The 19,316-nt window shown below is 38.6% G+C and overlaps 1 protein-coding gene across 2 annotated transcripts in view; it reads right to left on the bottom strand.

The window, feature by feature from the left end:
* LOC145676048 (kelch-like protein 26) overlaps nucleotides 1-19,316 on the bottom strand; it is a 100,019-nt gene that overhangs the window by 72,202 nt on the left and 8,501 nt on the right. The window contains exon 1 of one of the 2 annotated variants that reach the window (XM_081746901.1): nucleotides 6,683-6,826. The exons of the other annotated variant lie outside the window; for it this stretch is intronic. The gene's annotated coding sequence lies outside the window, so the exon portion shown is untranslated. Of the gene's footprint in view, nucleotides 1-6,682; nucleotides 6,827-19,316 lie in introns of those variants that run through there. 2 annotated transcript variants of the gene reach the window in all.

Raw genomic sequence — 19,316 nt, 5'->3', positions numbered from 1 at the left:
ATATTTGCGCGGCTCAGAGGACATAGTTTATATTGTCATCTAGTAGCACCAACGTAAATCTTCAGAGATATAGTGGGTAGGTCATATTAGGGACCCGGGCCATAATCGGTACAAGTACCATAGTATTAGCTCAAATCACTTCAGATATATGCTTATTTTCCTTTTGTTTATTTGAATCAGCACAAATGTTGACAAGCTAGGAAAGTGCATAGCATTTATCTCCATATTCCCGTTTTCATTGCTAATATCACTTGCACTCTAACGGGAACCAACTCCACCCTTTAATGACCTTTTGTTTGCAGAACTTCCGTTTAGAGACACAAATAATACATTACCGATAGCAAGCTGATTATCTGTAGAAGCGTGAGTAAAACTGAAGTAGATGTATTTGTTTTTCTTTATAGACTTTTAGTTTTGTTCGTTTTTGTAAACTCATTTTTGAGTTAGTTGAAATAAAATTGATCATAAAGTATATATATATTCTTTATTCATTTACGTTTTTCGTTTTTGTACCGTAAATAATAATATGGCTTGAGCTGATTATATACATGAAAGAAATACGAAATTTCACGAATATTTTTTTCAGCCAAAATTGGAGTCATTTCACCTTCCATTTAGCGACTTTTTGTATCAACTTATTGCAAACACTGCGAGCCAATGACATCCCGTACTTTAAGAGTCTTCATCCCGGCGAAATTAAAATACCGCTAATTTTACAGTAATTATGTGATATCTTCAAATAGATAAAAGATAATTGAAATATGGAACAAGAGCGCCCTAGACAATATTATTTTGCGTGAAGTACCGTTATCACAAGTCACCTAATGGCTTTCCGTTTTCAGCTGTTTAGAAACGCGAAAATAAATGCCGATTTTCAAAATGACTCGAAATCGAAAGCAGATAAGTGAGTTGTGATAACGGTTTCTCATGTAAAATAATATTGTCTAGGGCTTTTGTTCCACATTTCGATTATCTTTTATCTATTTGAAGATATCACATAATTACTGTAAAATTAGCGATATTTTAATTTCGCCGGGATGAAGACTCTTTAAGTAAATGCAGGAAGATTTATAAAATAATAATAATAATAATAATAATAATAATAATAATAATAATAATAATAATAATAATAATAATAATAATAATAATAATAATAATAGACGAATCCCGCAAGCGGAAGTCCCATTACAAGTAAGTATCATTCACTTGCATCAATTTAGGCCCTGTTAGCCTACAGCGCTACAGGGCTTACTGTAGGCTGATGAACAAAAAATTTCATTTCTTTTCAATAAGTGGAACGTCTTTTATTGCTCGTGTGACGGAGGGGAAAAAAAATAATGTCATACGAAATCTTAAGTAGCACTTAACACACATTCTCCATTGAAGAATGATCATGACAAAGTTGGAATCAGTGCTTCTCTACTGCCTTGATACTTCTTTGTCAGCCGTATGAGCATAAAGCTCTTTCAGTTGGTAGCCGTTTTTCTCCAGAAGAGCTACCAACACTGGGAGCACGAAAGCACCGTTGCAACATCACTTAACAAGAACAAATCCAAAAGGATCTTTATATGGTCTTCTAGAGGCTGCTGGTTAAAGTTGATTCCATAGTAACGCCTACATACACTTTCTGACTTAGGTGCCAATAGACTTTGAACAAAAGCAACAGGTTGGAGTTTAACTTTTTTTTTTCTAATAAAAATCAAGCAGACAACCGAGGACGTACATAAACTGGTTACCGGTCATTTCCCGAAGCTGTAATGTCAGCCTTCAGGACAAAAGGAACTCTCAACAAGTAGCAAGTACTACATCTTCTCTAAGGTCACATGGTTCTCTACTTGATCCTTCATCCGCTCTCGTCCCTTTTGGATGATGTTCTTGCCAGACTCCCGATACACAAGCAACAGGCTATGTTGTTCATAGTTGTGTAAAATACAGGGTGGCCCAAAAGTAGGTATACAAACCTGCATTGATCAAGTACAACATTCTAGCTTATAGGTTTATTTATTTCGGCTATTCCGACTTTCAGATATAAGCAAAAAGACATTAAGAACAAATAATAAAGAAACTAAGTCTACTTGATGGATAACAATTAGAAATGATATAAGCAGCAATGAGTTGATCAGTACGGAACTGTATACCTACTTTTGGGCCACCCTGTACAATCAGTATTTCAGGAGTAATTGATTACCACGTCGAATGTTGATATCATTATGTTATTTCATTTGGAAATACTGTACATATCGAGATAGTGTCTCAAAAATCAATGTCCTGCTTAGCAGTGGGATTTCGAATTTTATTTTGGGGGCGAAAGGAAGGTTCTCAAATGATATAAGCACAGTGTCACGTTTTTTTTCTTTTTTAGATGAAATGAAAAATGAAAAACGATAATACCCCTTACGCTAAGGGAGACGATAATTAAAGCAATAAATGGTGATGAAAGAATTGGTGGAATGAGAAAGTGGGAGGAAACGGGAAAACCCGAGAAAACCCAAGTCCACAATGTTGTACACAACAAACTTGGCCGTGGAGGGATCTAGGGACCCAACACACCAGAAACTAGCGCTCTACCACTGGGCCACCGTGCCCCTTTTTCTTAGTATATTACTATACTATTGATTAAAATACTTCAAATTCAAATTCACTAATTGCCCTCCTTTCCCCTTAACGACGCCATAGCGGTCGAACTATTTTCTATAAAAGACAAGATGGCTCAGAGGTAAAAAGTCTTACTTCTAATGTAACGGGTCCCTGGTTCGATTACAGGTCACGTGAGTTTGTGCTGGACAACATTGTGTCCCTCAGTTCACTCAGAGTATTCTCGCTTTCTCCCACATTCTCATCCCACCAAATCTTCCGTAATCAATCATTTTCACTTATCCTAACAGGCATACCGTAGGTCGTTAAACTAATCTTTTATTATTTATTACATTTTTTTGGAGTGAGCTCAAACCCCAACACTACGTTTCTATTGTGTGTCAAATGTACGGTTTGAAGCATGAGTAATCATTGTTCTGGTTAACACTGCCTGTCACTGAATTAAACAGGCTTTATTTATTTATTATTATTATTTTTTTTTTTTTTGTGTGTGTGTGTGTAAGGAGAACTTTTCTTTCTGCTAAAATAACGCTCTGTGCAAGTGTAGTAATATCCCTGTTCACCTGCTTTCACGCATCATAGACTTCAAAAAATATTTTTAGGCTAGTAGTAGCTTATATAGTACTAGCTCAAATAGGTGAGAATATTTTGTGAAAAGTATTTCAACCCCTTCCCCTCCCCATTAGGATACGCATTACAACGAAACGGCAATGATAAAAAAAAATCAGTAGTGTTACGCTCTTCTCACCTCCGATACCGATGGGGGCTGAATTTTGACTTAAAACGGCAATCGGAAGTGTTGCTATTCATCTCAGCAACTCCGAAAACTATAGACACTAAGACGAGTAGTTTTCGATTATTTTTACATATTACATCTTTTCCCCGCCTTCCTGAGCTTTGTCTAAAATATGACAAAAACTTTAGGTAGGACAGGGTTCATTTATGTACCAAAAATCAACAAAATGGGCGCAGCAGTCTAGGAGGAATTAAAACGTAAAACATAGTTACATTCATTTTTATTTATATAGATAATGAGAATTCGATACTATGGCACAAGATTCAGTACTGAACATCACTTATCTTAAAGTTCTTTGCTATGTTCACAATTGAAAAAAAAACTACAGCGAACCGTTTCCAACCCTTTCTTAATAGGAGAGAAATTTAGGTGCTTATTCCATGACGTCATAATGGCTTCGTTCCCAAATCTATACACTATACGAAAATACTCGAGAATAGGAATTAGGAAATGGAATGAAATGAAATCTGTAAGTTTTACGTCCCACAGTTATGTCGTGTAGGCTAAAGGAGACGGTGATGATAATAAATGAATGAATTGGTGGAATGAGAAAGTGGAAGGAAGCGGGAGAACCCCGACAAAAACCACGCGCACGAGCTGGTCCACCACAAAGTTCATTTGGCGCGAGCTGGGATCGAACTAGGGACCCCATGCGCTCTACCATTGAGGCACCACGGTCCCCTCGAAAACAGGGATTAGTGATTAGATTTCTGGGCTTTCGGCATCAATGGCCATGTTAGCCCGGCACACACATAACGGATGACGTCCCTCGGCGACCACACTACCCGGAGAATTGGAGAAGGAAGGAAGCGCCCTGGGACCATTCTGTTAGGTACAATCCTGGCATTTATCTGGTATGAAGGAGGAAAACCCAGGAAAAACCTCACTCAATATGGAAAAAAATAAATCTGTCAGTTTAACGTCCCATGATTATGCCCTTTAGGCTGAGAGAGATGAATGATGATGGAAGAATTGGCGGAATGGGAAGTTGAAAGGAAACGGGAGCACCTCGAGAAAACCAACGAACACGATGTTGTCCACCACAAACTTACCTGACTGGCATCAGGGTGGATTGATTTAAATCAGTCTGATTTAAATCACGATTTAAATCAAGATTTAAATCACTTGATTTTTTAAATAAAAATCGTCGATTTAAATCGAATTCCGAAATAAATTAATTTAAAGTGAAAATAAGTAAAATCCCGTTTCTGTTCTGCTATTTCGATTATGAAGTTAATAATCATAATACAATGAGACTCAAATGTACAGTATAGTATGAAAACAAGTGTCATGCAGTGAATGATTAGGGAAAATCCCGTTTTAAATAGGTAACGGAGCAATCCTGCTCTCTTCTTTTCGTAACATTGGGTTTGGGTTTTAAAGTATCATTTTGATAAACGTTGCTGTACTTTTTTCCTTAATGCTTAACCTTTTAAATTATATCACCTATGTTTAGGTGATAGGGTAGAATCTTCATTATTCGATTAAAAAAGTACCAATAAGGCTTTTTACTTCGTTTTCTTCAAGACTGGAGGATTTTAGAGTACGTTACATATGCTTTCACGCCTTTCTTCGTTGAGGCATGGATGTGATGACTCATAAATTTAAAAAGATATTTTTGTTATGCGTATTATTATTTGGCGGGTTACATTTTGCATTCAGAAGACTGAAATTTTGCGTACTCGTTCAGTGCACCCCTTAATAATTTTCAGATCTCTGCGTGGAAACAGCGGGATCCAGAGGGGAAAAAATGTTTTAAAAAAGGATATTTTTAACAAAAAATAGCTTTTTACGTGATTTTCCCGCCTCAGATGGAGACATATGAATGGTACTGTTTGAAAGGCTGTTCTATTCTGAAGAAAATGATGTACGTATAATACTATGCTCCTAGGATAAATAGGGATGTCTCAGGAAACTCTTACCTCAGATCCTGTTTTATACGGGAATCTGGGGTATTTGGGGAATATTATTTTTCACGGGCTTCCTTTTGTACCTACAAGATTGAAATATTGCACATTTACTCAGTGCACTCCTCCGTATTTTTCAGATTTGTTTCAGATCTCTTTCTTAAAACAGGGGGAGGGGTCCACAGGTAAAAATTTTGCAAAAGAAGATATTTAACAAATAATTCCTTTTTTTTCGTGATTTGCCGCCTCAGATACATTATGGAGACATTTGAAGGGTACCGTTTGAAAATTTGTTTTATTCTGAAGAGAATAATGTACAAATCATGATCCTAGGATAAATAGGGATGTCTGAGGAAATTTTTATATTACATCCGGGTCATCTGGGGCATTGTGGGAATATTCTTAGCTCATTGTTAAATAGTTTCCTCACCCTTACTACTCAAGATAGAAGCTTGAAATTTTGTACACACATTTAGTACACCCCTTAGTATATCCCAGTTGATTTTGAGATCTGTGCGTTAACACAGGGGAATCCAGAGGAGAACAATTTAAAAAAAAAAAGTTAAAAAGATACCCCGATTTCTCTCAAAATTTCCTGCTTCAGGGACGTGATAGGGAAATGTGAATGTTACCGTTTCAAAAGCTGTTCTATTCTAGAGAGAGTGATGTATGTACCATGATCCTAGGATAAATAGGGATGATGCTGTAGCTCCTTGACTGAAAGTCTATAATTTACCTTTAAAAAGAGCCATAATTTAAAAGAGTTAAGAAACATTGTTTGGGATTGATATAGGTTAACGATTAGGGATAATTCAAAGTTCAACCCTGGGGGCGCGGTGACTCAGTGGTAGAGCGTTCACCTCTGGTGCTTGGGGTCCCGGGTTCGATCCCAGCCCCCGCCAAGTGAACTTTGTGGTGGACAAACACCGTGCTCGTGGGTTTTCTCGGGGTTCTCCCGTTTCCTCCCACTTACTTCATTCCACCATTTCACTCATCTCTCATCATCACCGTCTCCTTTAGCCTAACCGGCATAACCGTGGGACGTAAAACTGAAAGATTTCATTTTCATTTTATTTCAAAGTTCAACCCCAATACTTTCACTTAAATGGCATAATTAGCATTTTATACTAATTCCTAATGCTTTTTCTTCAGTTCGCAACTTGTATTATAGGAGGAGAGAGATTTGATTTAAATCAAAAAAATCGACTTAAATAAAAAAAATCAACAAAAATGATTTTTTTAAAAAAAAATCATGATTTTTTTCCACCCTGACTGGCATCGAACCAGGGAACCCAGAGGTAAGCACCCTACCACTAAGCCACCATGCCCCCTCGCAAATATTGGAAGTCAAAATACAGTACCAAATCATCTGTTACTAACTTACCTGAAGACTGCCACCCACTTCAACTTCGAGATGAACACTGATCTAATACATTGTACACGTTGATTCAGAAGACCAACCTAATCTATATCAGTACAGATAGGCCTCTACTAAGGAGGGATACACAAGTGTATTGATGCAACTCAAAAAACTACTGAGTCGATTTCAATAACAACAGGATCATCAACTTCATTAGATACTCAGGATCATTATTAGCCACGGTAACATATCGATAAAAATCCAGATTTTTCCGGTGCGTCAGTTGCGTTTCCACTTCGGGAAAAGTTAATCACGATATCAACAAGTTCCCTGAGTCACAACTTGGAAAGTTGTTTATATTGTTTCAAATATTTTTACTGAACCTTATCTCTAAATGGACAAGGAAGGAATTTTAGCTGTAGTTCGTATCTCATTTTTGGACAAAAAAAAAAAAAAAAAATCGTTAAACACAAACTATATTATAGGAACTAATCAAATGCCCCCGCGTTTTACTGTGCGTAATATTTCGTTCTTCCTTCTGCACCTTTCATAGAAAACCTACATGAACTCGAAGTCTCACAAGAAATGTTCTTTTTTGAGTTCAAAGTTTTCATAATTATGCGCCGAAATGAAATCTTTTAGAGTAATGTCCCACAGTTATGCCAGCTAGGCTAAAGGAGACGATGATAAAGAGAAATGAATGAAATGGTGCAATGGAGAAAGTAGGAGGGAACGTGAGAACCCCGAGAAAACCTACACACACGGTGTTTGTCCACCACAAAGTCCATTTAACACGAGTTGGGATCGAACCAAGAACCCTATGTATCAAAGGATTATGCACCGAGTCTAGGGAGGGACCCTAAGTGGAATAACGAAAGTGGGGGAACCGGAGAACCCCAAGGAAACCCACGCACAGTCACACGAATTCAAATGTCTTGTATCTTAGTGAAACACCATAACCCCTTTTCTTTCAATCAAGGTCAAATATATAAAAAGCGATGAAACGGATGTTTGATTATTTTAAACGTAGAGTCTAAATAGCAAACACCATGTCTCAAACCTAAGGATCTGGTGATACAGATATCTTAATATAATAATTGTAACCGCATCCCTCCCGATTCCCTTGCAGACCTCCCTCGCGGCAAGCGATTAGCAAACGCGCCCTTAGGTTCGTTTCCCGGCGGGAGCTCATTTGGTTCGGATCAGAGATGGCGTGGGTCAATGAAAACTTGACCAATGACCCACCAAAACCTTTCGTCATCAACTCTGACTCATGATCCACGCCCTCTTCTCTACTGACTCAAGCGTTTTCATTGGTAATTAAAACAAGGCTGTGAAATTATCAGTAATTCTACGAAGTTCGAATTTATACGGTCAATCCCTTAAGCACTGCTCTATTACAATACCAGTGAACCTGACATTTACGATATAAAATGATAAAGTGTTTGTGTGGATCATATTACGATGAATTCCAATTTATTTATCATACATTATTTCCTTGTTGAATTACAGATACTTCTCAGTGGAAACAGGATGAAATTTGAACGTCTCAAATGGAGGTAAGTAGGCCAATGTAAAGGAAAAAAAGAAAAAAAAACTAAAATTCGAGTGTCTCGGAAGCCAAGTAGTAGCTCCTATTGCTATTATTATAATTACAAATATCAATATCCAAAAGTTCCTGAAGGTAAGTAAACAGAAACAAACGAAAAAAATTGAGACCTTGAAAGTAAAACAGACAAATTCAGCAGTATTCATAAAATGCTGTCTAAAATGCACTGAGTGGAGTGGGGCATGGTGGGTCGAAGTGGGTCACGGTTAGTGGTAGGCTGCAATGGGTCGTCCTGTTGACCCACAACCCAGACCCACTCACAAATCGTGACCCACTTGTCCCACGACTCACTCTGAATCGGATCCCACGTTAAAAAAAAAACTGTAGGTCCACGTCTCATATAGCTTCGCTGCTGAAAAGGACCCTAAACTAAAATCAAATCAAATCAAATTTACATCTCTTGCAGGTTAAATATTAAACAAACACTGAAATATTACTTAAAATGAAAAGCCTGAATACCGATTTTCATCTCTCTAACCATAAGGGATTCCGAAATATGGACAGCTTATTATAAATATTGCAACCCACATTCCCCCTCTCTCGTTTCGCATTTCCAAAAATCCTTCCTTAGTGGAACGAAACGTAACAAATCTTAGATACTGTCCAAATTTCAAGTTTGTACCTTAAGCAATTTGGCCTAAGCGTCGATCAATCAAATCAGTCACGGCATCTTATTGTAAAAACAACACAGCACTGATCAATTAAACCGCAATAAAATAAGATCTACTACTCGAAAATAAATTTCAAATCAAAATAATTATATAATGAGGAAAATAATCATAAAAAACATTTCCCCTCAGCTTCTGCGTCTGACAAAAATACAGTTCTCATTTCCCACTACTACCGGAAGGAACTGAAAGAAAGTGTTAAAAAAAAAACCAGAAAGAAAAAAATGCGTAATGATTTAGTCAGTCGTCTTTTTTTTTTTTTTTTTTTTTAAGAAGATACAATTAATTGCAGTATGGCAGTTATATGAGTTTTATAATGAACCTGGAATTCCACACATGAAAGCTACGCTAATTGGATTTTTTAAAACTTCATGCATTCAACACTAATTAACGGATTAATGACTCTTGAAACTCGGACACGAATTTTATTTTAAAATGGACACGCATGAATATGTGCAATGAGGACAAAAAAAAAAAAAAAAAAATCAAAACAATTACCTGGAACAATACTTTAAATAGAATGTACGCATCAGATAACTCTCTTTATACTAGTTTTTTTTTCTTCTGTTTTTGGCCATGAATGAATTATTCTAATGCCACCAATCATGGTAACATATTTCTCGCATTGATCTACTTCTTCATTCCAACTATTGGACTCTACAGCAACTTGCAAATTTTCTTGCGAAAAATGTTCAACTTAAAACAGGGACTGCGGTGGCTCAGTGGTAGAGCGTTCACTTATGGTGCGCGGGTTCCCTGGTTCGATCCCAGCTCATGCCAAGTGGGCTTTGTGGTGAACAAATACTGTGTGAGTGAATTTTCTCGGAGTTCTCCCCTCGTGACGGGGTCAAATAGCCTTCCTGCCCACGTCCCCATTAAACTATAAACCATACCAATAGTTTTCCCGTTTCCTTCCCTTCCCCCTCTTGTATCGTTTCATTCATTCACCTCATCACCATCTTCTTTAGCCTACACACAGCATAATAGTGGACGTAAAACTAAAAGATCTCATTTCTTCGTGGCTATGTGGTTAGCGCACAAGCTTTCGACTGGGAAGACCCGGGTTCATCTGATTAGGATCCCACGTCTATGTCTCATAATAACCTTGGTGCGAAAAGAAAATGCTAAATCCCCCTCTTCCCCCTGCGTTATATGCCCAGAATTTAATGGCTATTTTGCATTAAGCTCGATCTCAATAATACTTGCACCGAAATCACATTACAATATACAGGGTAACCCAAAAGTAGGCATAGAGTCCCGTACTGATCAGCTCACTGCATTTTGTATCATTTCTTATTGTTCTCAAACAGGTACACCTAGTTTCTTTATTATTTGTTTTTTAACGTTTTTTTACTTATAACTGAAGTCCGGAACAGTCGAAACAAATAAACCCATAAACTAGAATGTTATACTTGATCAATGGAGGGGTGTATACCTACTTTTGGCCCACCCTGTATATAAAAAAAAATATGATTTCGATGATTATTTTGAAGGTCTCGCCCACTAACCTCAATGATTCCACTGGTACTCGCGCTCACTCGGGACTACTTTAAATGGGAGAAAAACTATCCCACAGTAATCGTCGAGAAAATAGTTGCCAGTGTCTACTTCTTACAATCAATTTCTGGATAACCAATCGCACGACACGGAATGGGCTATGTTTCTATTTTATACTTCGTGACTTAGACTTGGAATAATCTAAAGACTGTCTAAATGCAGATTCCCTACTGAAATCAACAGACTTCCTCTTACCATGGACATAATTATCCCTGAAAGAATTTCCTAATCCGCATTGTGCAAAACTAAGTTGTACCTATCGTTATGTAGATTTTTAATATGTTTACATATCCGTTTTCATTAAGCGATAATTGAGGACACGAAGCCTTAAGAGACCGTTGTTTACTTCTTAAAATACGGCACTTTTTGGCTTCTTAAACATTAATACATTATCGAAGTATGAAGAAGCACAAAATATATAAAAACTTGTGTTTTCTTCAAATTTCAGTCACTGTACTGACCACTTATGTCTATCTGTCTCAAACAAAACTATTATATTTTCTCACTTTACATACTTTTCTTTACACTATGCAATATATATTACAAATTGTATTATTTTTTTATTTAAAGAATTATAATTAACCATATCATCTGCAGTATCTCGACTCAACTGTCGCCAAATCTTATCTTTTACACACGAGTACCTATGACACAGTGGCAAAGTTCTCGAGCCAAAATAATAGGTCCACAACAGTAGATGTCCACGCAAAATCCGGGATGGTCGAAAATTTCTAATCGGCATTGCATATGTATCCCATACTTGGAAGCCATACCGTTCAACATACTCGGACCAAATTTTAGACTTAGGTCTAAGGTTTTTATGATATTCTAAGGGAATTTTCTTCTCATCTTCCCACTATATATATATATATTACTGGAGGGTGAAAAATCGAAAATAGCAATTTTGTTCGTATCTTATAAATTCTTGAAATGTTATTAGCGATTAATACACACACAAAATGTTCAAATATAAGGTACCACTGACTGGACAGATCCCATACAGCTGAACAAAATGACTTTGCAGGCTTCCCACTAACTTGCCGCGCATGAATTCCCTGATTTTACTATGTTTTCCAGGTCACGATTTACAAATCCCCAGGTCTATATACAATGCCCCCCCCCCCCACACACACACACACAAAAGGTAACTACATTTCTTCGACCAAAAAATTACTCATCTACTACCATGTAATGTGCGTTTATGTAGGTAGACAAGTTTTGCACAAGAAACTAATTTATTTTTATAAAATATCATCTACCAAATAGCCGAATAAAGCAAAAAGAAAATGGCATCTGAAAAATTCCTTTACTTTTCCAGGTAGTTCAGGTCTGCATGAACCCCGTTTTGGTAAATTTAAAAGTTCATGCGGAATTTTCGAGAAAAACTTTTCTTCTTTTGTAACCCTAAAAACTAAAATTGAACGACAGGCACATTTATTAACAAAAGGTTGGTACAGATGGTTAGTAAGATATAACCCAAAAGTATGACTTACTCAAACAGGCTTAGCATTATCCAAAGATAAGACATAACATTAATCTACAGATTACATCGAGCTGAACAGAATGACAATGCTTGAGAGTAAATTTTCATGCGTAGTTTTTCAGAAAAATAAGTGTTTATAGCATAAAAAAAGTATGTTGTTCGTTGGGATTGTGATGCACTTTATATGTTTTTATAATATAAAAGTAACCAAGAAAGTTGGGTCGCTTTTCCACCCACCATTTTCGAACATCGATATGTCACCTAAGACATAGGCCTACTTGGAAGATAAAAAATAGTCCCCATCAGCATCGACGACCTTCTGCCAACGTTCTGGAAGGCCATGGATTCCATCGCGGTACAACTTGGTAGGCTGTGAAGCGAGGAAGGTATCAAGTGTATTTTGCACCTCTGCTACGGATTTGAACTAGTGTCCTCTAATGTGATTGTCCAAGTAATTGAACAGGTGATAATCGGACGTAGCAATGTCCGGGGAGTATGGCGGATGCAATAGTGTTTCCCATCCAAGGCGCAGAATGGTGTCCTGGGACATCCTAGCCACGTGGAGACTTGGAGCTTAGCGTTGTCCTGTAACAGGAGGAGCCCTTTGCGATTCAGAAGTGCCAGATCCAGAGTTTTGAGTTTTTCTTCAACATAGTTCAACTGCTGAGAGTACACAGTTGCATTGATGCTCTGAATAGCTGGTAGCAGTTCCCGATGCACGATGCCGCGAGCAGTCCATCAAAAACACAGGGGAACCTTCCTGTGGTGCAGTGCTGATTTCGGCTGTTTTTGGAACCGGTACATGGGACGCTAACCAATGATGACGTCGCCGAGAAGCTCCGTACAGCACCCACTTGTCGTCACATGACAACACCCTGGCCAGAAATGGCCACTTCCTCAGACGAGACGGCAAAGAAACACAGATGTCTGCTCGCGTTGCCTTCTGGCCCGGAGTCAAATCATGTGGGACCCATCCACCCAATTAGTAGTGCTTCCCAAGTTGATGGAGGTGCTGCCGAATGATTTCTCCAGTCACACTGAATTGTAGTCCGAGTCCCCCACATGTATGGCACTGTTCGCTTCAAATACTGCCTGAAGATCTTCATTTTGTACACGTAATGGCCTTCCGGCACGTGGTGCGTCTTCGAGTGTTTTTTTCACCATCCTTAAACTTGTTAAACTACCACTGCACTGTCCGCATAGTCACGACACCCTCACCAAAGACTTGGCAAAGCTTTTGCCCCGCTGCAGCGGCGTTTGACCCCAGTTTGAACTCGTACAGCATACACGCCCTTATAACGGTCTGTGGATGACCAATGCATGTTCTTACGCAAGTTCACGGTGTAACTGAACTGCTACAATCAGGTAGTGCTGCATATACCCACACCAGCAACTAACCTTCACCTTATCTCCATTCGCAGTCAACTCACAGTGTGAGGACCAATGGAACACAGACCTCCACAAAAAGCGACATAACTTTCTTGGTTACTTTATATAAAACGTGATTATGAAAAAACAGATGAAAATGAAAAATCTGGCTCTGGACAGTGAAAAGCTGCGTCAAACCAATCGAAGATTATGTTGGAATAAATCATGTATTTATTTATTTATTTTATATGAAAAATATACGGTGGTAAGTAGCAGTCTGTAACTATTTTTCTTTGGTTTCTCCAAATATTTATACACAGCGTCCTAACAGTAACGCATATACTACTTGCAAAGTATTCATTAACAACCCTACAAATATGTCATAAGTTATTTCTGCTGCTGAAATCTATAAGGGATACTTTGATCTTGGGGAGGGCAGCTTTCCTGAGATGAAGTCTTCCGAAAATGCTTATTATAATTATATTCACATAAAAAATATTTCACTAATCAACTGAAGCATGACACAAAATGGAAGTGAGAAATGTATATAAATAAAAATGAAGGTGACTATGTTCGTGATTTAATAAGTCTCGGACCACCCAACCCATCTCAATCCAGGACGGACTCCTGGGGGGGGGGGTTGTAATACTGCTACTTAAAGCTACTTTTAACCGCTCCAAACTTTAAGATAGGTTTAAATTTTATATATATATATATATATATATATATATATATATATATATATATATATATATATATATATAAAGAAAGTTTCTCCCTCTGGGGGGCGATTACCCTGATCGTCCCCCACCCTCTGGATCTGCCCCTGTCTCAATCAAAGTTCCAACATGGATGAGATTCGGGACTGGGATGGTTTCTATCATTTCAGTATGACGGTGCAACTTAGAAGAGGGGAAGATAAATAAAAATGATCGATATTAAGTGTCGAAACCATAGTTTTCGGGGTCGCTGAGATAAACAGTGACACTTCCGATGGCGTTAATATTTAATTTTTAATACATAAAACATTGTCTACCAGCGAGCCCTTCAGTACTAGTAGTAAAAAGTAACAACAAAACATATCACTAATTTTTCTTATTTCATCCAGCGAATCGGATAATTGATGCTAGTTTGAGGATACGGTGGTCCGTACGTTTTATTATGTTTCCAGGATTGTTTGTTAGAAGCACGAGCTCACTCTTTGCACACATAAAGGTTTTATTTTTTTTTTCTTCTTCTTACTTTTTAATCTTAATTCTGCTGTCACAATACTGTGAAATAGCGGGAATATGTAACTGCATAAAACATGCGCAATGAAGATTCCTTTATCCATGGAAACACCACAACCGATCAATAACGCCAAAGCGAGGAACGAAACAAGTACAAAAGCATAAACGAAACTTTTTTTTTTTTTTTAATTTTCATTTCTTCTTTTTCCAATTTCATATCGAAGTATGAGCAGACATGTGCTTGTACTGCATAATGTCCAAATGAATATGACAAGCACTTTTGTATACTTGCACCGTTCACGATGTTTTCCAGAGCTGAAAAAAACTTTTGATACGACAATATTAGGTTGTGGAAATAGAACAAATTAACACAATCAAAACGAAGGCTCCAATATTGATATTGATTTTTGTAGTAGCTCTGTTATTCTTGCATTCGGCCATTAGCTTGGGTTCAGTTACAGTTTAAGTACTTTTAAGTCCTTATGCAATATCGAAGTTAGGAAAGCCAGGACGTACTATGTGTGCGTGTGCTCCGAACCGTGACTGGGGCAGTTATCATCATACGAAGTTGAAGTTCATACTAATATTCTGATGCGTGCTTTGACTTTGTTATACTAACTACAAAACTTTTTTAAGCGTTTCGCCTAAATATAATGTAGCTTTGATAAACGACACGATACTCGATGAGGTTGAAATTTTGAACCTTAAACTGTGTTTGTCACGTATTCGAAGGAGCAAAGTACAGTGAATTTCATGTCGAAAGGGATTTAATGGCACCACAAATCGACGTTACATACGAGGGCACTCCGAAAAGTATCCGATCTAACACGGAAAAAAAATGGAAAAACTAGAGCCTTTGTATTTGATCTGTGCCCCTTCTGGTGTTGCAGTCGGTGTGTGCTTTCCAGTACCTTCCTCAAAAGAGGAGGGAGAAGTTGTTGCGGCCGAGATCTTTCAATTGTTAGATGCGGAAGCGTTGCCAGAATGGACTATTTCACGGACTTCGCTGTCCTCTATCTTGTTAGCCATTCTAAGTAGCCTACGATCTTCAATTGTCACTGCGGTCATTCACTTCTTTTCCGTAAGCAAAGGGAGAATTTCCTCCGTCAGAGGGTGGCGGGGGTGGGGCCGAAGTATAGTTCGCATACTTTCCGAGGGCATAGATGAGACAGACAGGCTCTACCTTTATTTCTTATATACAAGGGAAGTACCAAAAGAACCCGACCTAACAAAGAAAAAACTAAAAAAAACTACTTTTATTTCTTACATACAAGTGCATGCAGTACCAAAAGTACCAGACCTAACAAAAAAAAATTTAAAAAAAAAACTATTTCTCAACATAATCTTCTTTCACTTCGCTACACTTTAACCAGCAATGTTCAGCAGCTTTAAGATCCTGTTTATAGCGTAAGCAGAAAAGAAGAGAACTGAAATCATTTTAACATAACTTGCTAGCATCCTAACTTAAAGATCTTGTTATAGAATTACTCACATAGTAACGTTCCTCGTCACTTTTCCCCTCCAATATTTCGAGTGAAAAAACTCCGCCATTCATCTTCAGGGGCACACAATGACTTTCGCAACACGATTTTCACATTTGTTAAATTTATTATTTTGTGGCACAACAGTGGTAATTTATCAATAATAATGTGTAAATTTTATCAATACTTTTTATTGAAGTGTTTAAGTTTTCTTTCCGATGACGATCGAAAATAAAACAAAAAAGTACCAGTAAAAAAATAATTAGTCACGTCAGCCCACTAATTATGACTTTATATCTCTTGAACGACCCGAAAGATCTCGATCAAAATTTTCAACATAGATGAGATTCGGGCCTGGGATGGTGTTTATCATTTCACTTTGGCAGTGCAACTTAGGGGAGGGAGAGATATTTAAAAATGATCGAAGATGGCCGAAATTAGTTGTCAAATCCATAGTTTTCGGGATCGCTCACACCAACAGTGACACTTCTGATCAAGTTCAGTTTAAATCAGGGTTTGAGAAAACCCGGGTATTTTTTTTAAAAAACCAACCCACCTGGGCCCATATGGGTATTTTCGGGTTTAATTGGGTTTTTTTCAAAATACTTCAATGTCTTTGGGGTAAAAGTGTTAAAATGTGATTTATATTTCAAGATTGTCATTGCCGCAATTTGCAACAATTTCCTATTCACTACTGTTTTGAAAAAAAATGGCCGCCATTTTCAAATTTTACATTAGATCGCTGAGAAATTTAATTTACCCTGGTTTAAATCCAAATTCAGCCTTTATGCCCAGAATGAAACATATTCTCCCCGTGCGAAGAACAGATATTCTGCTAGCATATTGTTATATAGTAAAATAATAATAATAGTAGGCTATAAGTATGGGGCAATGTGTTACCATAAGTATCATAAAATTATATGCAATATTCATGTATCATGAAAAAGGACTTAAGCCATTGCGTGCCGCTTAAGAAGTGTGACCGAGTGTCTCATTTGAAACAATGAAGGAAATATTAACGAGAAACATTACTATAATCTGATCAAAATAAGAAACGAACTGACGTTTGGAGGACATGTGTCTTCCTGCTGCCACATAGTGAGTATTCCGCTGAGGCGTCCGTGTGCTCCCTCCAATTGACAAACACTTCTGAACATATTCTACAAGCTGACAACATTGTAATGTTGTTCTTCCTTCCTACACAAACCTAGTTGCAACTACCACACTGACATTCACGATTAGCCCCTCTCTTGGTAACCTTAATAAACTCGTGACGTACTTTCCCTCCCCAATTTTGATCAGAGTACAAATAAGTTATTTGAAGTATCCAGTTGATCTATAGGCTCCCAAGTAATTGTAAACTTGAAGGAACCCTCCATAGCGGTTTTATTACCAGTGGCGTACGAAAAGGGTTTCGGACAAAACATAGAAAAACAAACACTCGATATACATAACGAGGGGTATTCAAACGTACAGCTACGAAACGACACTGTGGATATAACTGAAGTCTTCATTTAAAAGTAATCACCAAAGGTCTGAGCACAACTATCCCATTGTTTCACAAGCCGAAGGATTCTCTGTTCCCAGAACTTCTGTGATCGTGACAGCAGCCAGCACATGTATTTCAGTTCGTCGCCCGAGTTGAAGCACTTCCCTTTGAGACGTATTTTACCGACCAAACAGATGGAAGTCACAGGGCAACATTTCCGGGCTGTAAGGCGAATGCTCAAGCTGCTTCCACTTGAACCTGTCCAATACACTTTGCGTACCTAGGAGACATGTGGACGAGCGTTATCGTGAAGCAGTCCAGGCCGTTTGCTCTTGATGGACTTGTGTAGGCTACGGAGTGTCTCACAGAACATGCCACTGTTAATGGTTATTCCGCGCTGGAGGAATTCGATGAGTATCCGATCTCGGACATTGAAAAATACGGTGAGCATCACCTTGCTTGTTGAGGGCACAGCGTTCATTTTTTCAGGGGAGGTGACGACGCATCCTTCCATAGCACGCTGTCTCGCTTTGTCTCTGGCTCGAAGTTATGGCACCAGTCCTCTTCACCGACAACGATCCGCTCCAGGAGTGCGGGGTCTTTATGATACCGGAACAGGTGTTGCAGCGTTCCCCATACACAGATCGCTGAACATCTTCGGAACCCCCGCGTGCATACCTTCCGGTAACCCAACCTGTCGTGCACAACTGTTCCAACGCTGGCCCCCACCATCACTGCCAACAATCACATTGTGACGCGACGATCACTTCATACCAGGTCGCTCACCTTGTCGATGAGTTCGGCCGTGATTACCGTGTTTGCTTGACCTGATTTCGGGTTATCACTCAAAACTCACCCAGCCTTTATGAAAACGGAGATTCCCTTCCTCATTGACTAATCAGATACACAATACCATCAAGTGATGAATATCGACCGATCTGACCCATTCCACACTTAGAAATCAGGCAACATTTCGCTGCTCCTCAAGCGTTGAATTTTTCAATGTGAACGCCATGATTTCCTTACACGCACTGCCGCGTAAATTGGACGGAGCACACAAATGCCTGATTCTTTCCTGCGTCATATGGGAGGCGCCCGTGCATGCGCACAACCACGTGAAACACTACACTCTCTTCCCTAGATGTCGAACTACGTTACCCCCAAAGCGGCATATTCCTATTTCAACAGTTTTGCTTTGTACGACGTTTCGTAACTTTCCATTTGAACACTCCTTATAGTTTTCACGGTCACTGAGATGAATAATAACACTTCAGACGACTTTCAAGTTAAAGCCTGGCCCCATCGTCATGGAGAGGTGAAAGACAACACGTTCAAAATGTCCAATATCAGTGACAAATTCAGTTTCCGGGGTTCCTGAGGACCCCCGACCAACTCTAGCCCCCATTGTCATACGGATATGATGAGCATGAAAAATAATACGTTCAAAATGACTAACTGTAGTGTCAAATCCATAGTTTTCGGGCTGACTGGTGACAGTCTCGATGATATTTGAGCCTAAGTTTAACCACGAAGGGGCAAGCCAACCGATCTGGGAACTCACAAGGGTAACGACGAAGGTGTTGTTCTATGCTATTTGTATATTACACTGGCCGCGGTAGCTTAGTGGTACTGCGGTCACCTCTGGTGCATGAGGTCCTTGGTTCGATCAAAGCTCGGGTCAAGTTGGTCTTGTTCTGGACCTTAACCGTGTGTGGAGGTTCTCCCGTTTCCTCTCACTTTCTTCATTCCACCATTTTACTCAATTCTCATCGTC

Source organism: Thermobia domestica, chromosome 18, assembly GCF_964235325.1.
Source record: "Thermobia domestica chromosome 18, izTheDome1.hap1.1, whole genome shotgun sequence".
NCBI classification, from domain to species: Eukaryota; Metazoa; Arthropoda; class Insecta; order Zygentoma; family Lepismatidae; genus Thermobia; species Thermobia domestica.
The sequence above is the reverse complement of the archived record's forward strand: the minus strand, read 5'-3'. Positions and strand labels throughout refer to the sequence as shown.